This window comes from Hydra vulgaris, chromosome 07, assembly GCF_038396675.1.
Source record: "Hydra vulgaris chromosome 07, alternate assembly HydraT2T_AEP".
Taxonomy (NCBI): Eukaryota; Metazoa; Cnidaria; class Hydrozoa; order Anthoathecata; family Hydridae; genus Hydra; species Hydra vulgaris.
The window spans coordinates 574609-580000 of NC_088926.1; the positions used below are offsets into that span (position 1 = coordinate 574609).

At 26.5% G+C, this 5392-nt stretch overlaps 1 long non-coding RNA gene across 1 annotated transcript in view; it reads right to left on the bottom strand.

Moving 5' to 3' along the window:
* Positions 1 to 5201: 5201 nt before the first annotated feature.
* LOC136082806 (uncharacterized) overlaps positions 5202 to 5392 on the bottom strand; it is a 1462-nt gene continuing 1271 nt past the window's right edge. Inside the window, exon 3 of the long non-coding RNA XR_010639732.1 lies at positions 5202 to 5331. This is a non-coding gene — a long non-coding RNA (uncharacterized LOC136082806). The remainder of the gene's footprint in view (positions 5332 to 5392) is intronic.

Sequence of the window (5392 nt, forward strand, 5' to 3'; positions counted from 1 at the left end):
TGAAGCCACAACTTTGTTAGTATTATTATGGTAATCCTGCTGTTAAGCGGCCTACAATAATTTTATTTTTTCGCTTGTTGCGCTCTCGTCAGAGGATGCTTTTTAAACATTAGAAATATTAGGTGAAATAATAATAATAAAAAAAAGATGCTGCCCCATGCCAAACCCTTAGTCGATGTAGCAGCACTTCCTTGTAGCAACAGGCTATAAGATAGTCGATGTAGCAGCACTCCCTTGTAGCAGCAGGCTAAAAGATAGTCGATGTATGTACTGAAGCAAAAAAATATTCATTTTGTTTATATTAAAAAATCACTACTTTGAGCAAGTCTTCACACGAAAGCGCAACAAGCGAAAAAATAAAATTATTTTCGGCCGCTTAACTGCAGGATTACCATTATTATTATTATTATTATTATTATTATTATTATTATTATTATTGTTATTATTATTATTGTTATTATTATTTTTATTGTTATTTTTGTCATTGTTATTATTATTTATATTTTTAATAGAATTGTTATTTTTATTGTTAGATTATTATTATTTTGATTAATATTACCAATTACTGAAGTTTTTTATTTTCATTGCCTATTATTATTAACTATATTACTGTATTATTTATAATATTGTTACTGTGTATTATTATAATTTACCTCTCTTTTATTGCTATAATTTAATTAGGTATATTAAAGTCTTATATTCTAGATAGATGTATAAAAGTAAACTCAATTTTTTACTAAATTTATCAAACTTCTTACTTAACTATTGTTCCATAACGTTTTTTGTTTAAGTATTGTACTGTTTTACATTTGTTTGTTTTTTTTTGTTTTGTTTTTTGTGTTGTTTTTAGTTTCTTATTATGTTGTTTTTTTTTAAATTAGAACTTGTACTATATGTAAATATTCTATGAAATGTAAAATCTATTTCAGAATACATTTAATTATATTGTTTCAGCTCTCTCAACATTACGATAAAAATAATTTTGGCTTATATCGAGACAACAGCTTTGCTATTTTTAAAAACAAGAGCAGCGAACAAATTGAAAAAAATAAAAACTATTTTAAGCATATTCTTAAAAGTAACAACCTACTTATACCCATCCAATGTAATATTAAAATTGTCAACTATCTCGATGTAACATTCAACATGATTAACAGCTCTTATCAACAATATTGTAAACCTAATAACCAACTTATGAATGTTCATTTTGATTCAAACCATCCACTTAATATAATAAAAGAAATCCCTCGCACTATTGAGTTAAAATTATCGACAATGGCAATATATGAAAACGTGTTCAATAATTCCTTTCTTCCATTTGAAGAGTCTTTAAGTAAATCAGAATACAAGTGAAAACTTACCTACCAAACGCAAGTAAACAAAAATCAAAAAAGACATCACAAACGTAAAATTATAGGATATAACCGCTCCGTCAGCAAAATGGCGAGACTAAAGTTGGAAAAATGCAACTGCATAGACAAAAAAACTTGTTCCTTAAATAACCAATGTTTTGCTAACAATATCAAGCCACTTTAAGGTCTAGAGATTCTGAATTCAAAAATGAAGTTTATTTCTGTATTAGTCATGATTGTGTCAGGGTTAGGGTTAGGGTACTCTTAACTCTACCTTAACCCTAACCGTAACCCTTACCGTGACCTTCACCGTAACTCTGGCAGATAATAGTTTGATAACTGAACTACTGAAAAACTACATACTGATACATTTTAGTAACTGTGTAATGAGATTCTGTCAATCGTAATAATTGAATCAAGATTTTATCAATCATATAAATTTAGTTTTGGCATTTACTCAAGATAAAAAAATGTTGAAAGAGATGTCTAATGAATACAAAAAAGAATTTGAAGAAACGCTAAAACAACAAGAAATGAACATTATAGCCATTGTAACTTCAAGCGCAAAATTAATTTATGACCCCTTAGATAAAGTTAAAAATAGTAAAAACTACAATGCCGAACGAGTAAGTCAATAACAAAAGATGTTAAAGAAATGAAATTGAGTGTTCTGTTTAATTTTTAAAATTTATCACACGTATAGCATGCTTCTGTTTACGATATAGTGGTTCGAGTTTCGTTTTATAGGTACTAACTCGTGCTATATTACCGTAGTTTAGGTAACTTTGAACAAAACTATAGTAGATTTGTTTGAGTAGTGGATTTTATAATAAGTAACGTAACTGGTACATTATTCGTACACTTTTAGATATTTTACTACCTAAATAAGTGATATGTTTATTCCATCAATTTTTTGTCTTTTCAATTTCTCATCAATTTTTCAATTTTCATCAATAAAAGTACCAAAAAATTTTGTAACATTATCCCTGCTTGTTTCTCTATTTTCAACAAACAAATTCGGAAAAGAAGATTGAACTTTTTTTTTTTTTTAAAAAAATGAAATAAAGAAAAATCGTTTTACTTGAGTTAATAGAGAGTTTGTTTGCTAAAACCATTCTTAAATTTTTTCTTATCCATCGTTCATTTCTACGCACAGTTCGCTTATTGGTATTCCAGAGATAAATTAGTTGTTATTGTCAGCAAACATTATAGCTGAAATTCTTTTGATACCAACTAGAGATTGTTTACATAGATTAAAAAAACAAAGGCTCAAGTATTGATCCTTGAAATACACCAAACACTATTAAAGACAGATTAGAAAGTTTATTGCCTCCGTAATATACTATTTAGATAAATCGCACAGCTATTTAGATAAATTGCACACGTTTATCTGAATAGCTTTCTATCCACTTGTTTGATCTACCCCTTATGGCATACAATTTAAGCTTTGATAATGATATTTAGTGGTGGACTGTATCAAAAGCTTTCGAGAGATCTAATGTAAAATACCTAATGTATATTCTTTGTGTGTAATGGAGTATTTTATTTCCTTCAACCAAGTGAAATATTGCTTGTTAGGTTGATGTATTTTTTTGAAAGTCGAACTGCTCGGAATAAATAAGACTGCTTTCTTTAAAAAAACTATTTAACTTATTGTGCATAATTCTCTCAAGTATCTAAGAAAATGTTGAAAGTATTGATATTAATCTAAAATTATTAATTTCACTTTCACTTCTGATTTAAATATTAGTTTTACTTTAGCACTTTTTACTTTTTCAGGAAATATTTCTTTAGAGAGTTAAAATTTTTGAATAAAGGAATTTTAAGCCCACATATACATATCTATATCCATATATATATATATATATATATATATATATATATATATATATATATATATATATATATATATATATATATATATATATACATATATTTAGAGAGAAAGAGAGAGAGAGAGAGAGAGAGAGAGAGAGAGAGAGAGAGAGAGAGAGAGAGAGAGAGAGAGAGAGGATGAGTAAAATTTCCAGTAACAAAAGAAAAACTATTCAAACTAAGATAAGTAAAATTTATTTATTAGATGAATTTTAACAAATATTTTAACTTTTTCTTCAACACAAAAGGCCTTTCCTATGAAATCTTTAGCTGTGTATAAGATTTACAAAACTATTAAAACCTCTTTATATTGAACTACCTATAAAAAAATTTAAAATTTATGTGATTAAGGTTTGTATAGAAAAACTATAATTGACAATAATATAGCTTGATTCTTATTGGTAAGGAACTTTTAAAAGTAATGTGAAAATTACTTTATTGTTTATATGTTCATAGTGTCATGTCCCTGAGTTTATCGGTGAGCTTCATAAATAAGAAGTTAATTCTCATTTGAGAGTTTTAACATTAGTATAATTTTAAAAAGGTTCATTTTATAACTAGTGAAAACATGCAATTTATCTGAACCAATACCTGTTCTGCGTGTGTAGATTAGTTTTTAATCTTAGGTTATTTGTTTTACCTATATATGTTGTTTTTTCAATACATGATAGAAAATAAATAATATTTTTGGAATTACATGACACTAAGGTTTAATGTTCCATACTTTACCAGATTATGTGTTAAACTGGTTAACAAACTGATGATACATAGCATATAGCATAAAACGTTTTGATATGCATTTTTAAAACCTTGCATTCATCGTTAATAAAAACTGGTTTTCTATTAAAACTTGATGTACTTATATGTCTAAAAATATATTTTTGGTTAACGTTGTGATAGTACGATAGAAGTGTTTTCAAAAACCGTTTTTAATTTATTGTCTAAAACAGATAGTTTCATTATACCATGTTAAGAAGTTATCAAATTTTTAAAATTAATATTTGCAAGTTTTTTTTTACAAAAGGTATAATTTTGTTATTTTATCTTTTTTGAGGTGCTGGTCTTTGTAGTCAAGCTTTAAAATCATTATTAATGTTTTTATAGGGTAATTGCATCGAGCTAAAAGTTGTTTTAGTTATTGAAGTCTGATTTCCATTTTTGTTGGATTAGACACAAAACAAATGATCCGCTTAGCTAATATAAAAAATATATTTTCATTTTTATGTTTAGGATGATAGCTATTGTAGTTTAGATAACCATGGGAACTTGTAGGTTTGTAAAAAAAGATCTGTTTCAATAATTCTGCTATCATGTAGAACAACTGTTATGTCTAAAAAGTTTACAATTGGTACTGTGTGGTTTCCAAATTTGAAATTTTAGATTGTTCTTCTGTATATTTGATATCGGGGTGTAAAGGATTCTTTTTATAGGAAGTTCAATATAAAGAGGTTTTTATAGTTTTTTAAACTTTATACACAGCTGAAGAATTTATATGAAAGGCCTTCCCAGTGGGCACAAGAACGATTTGCGAACGTTTTGTAATGGTCCCGTAAAAACGTTCTTCATAGGTTTTTTAAACGTCCATATGAAACGGTGACCGGACGTTTTTTTAAAAAAGGTTTTGTGAACGTTTTTTAAGGGTCCTTCAAAAGCGTTTTTTATTGATTTTTTAAACGTTTATATAAAGCGGTGAACGATCGTTTTACTAAAAAACGTTTTTTATTTGTTTTTGTTAAGTCTAAATAAAACGTTTCAGCGTTTTTAACGTTGTTTCTAAAAACCTTTTTTTACGTAAAAGTTATTTAAGTAAATAATTTATGTGATACTATAAAAACCTTTTTACAAATAAAAACTTAGATCTAACAGCCTAGATCTGGATAAATAACTCAAAGTTTAAACATTTTGTGTTAATTTACAATTTAAGAATACAATTTTGTGTATTTACAATTTAATTTACAATTTACAATTTGTGTATTTCACATTTTGTGTTTATTTACAATTTAAACATACAAAAACATAATAAATAAATTTTTATGCTAGTCTATTAGAGCTCTCTTCATACGATTGACCAAATTTAATTTTTTTGTTTGTGACACTAATGTTTCTAAAAAGAAAAATAAGATTGAAATCTTTCATGCATTTCACAACCATGCAAAAAAATGCAT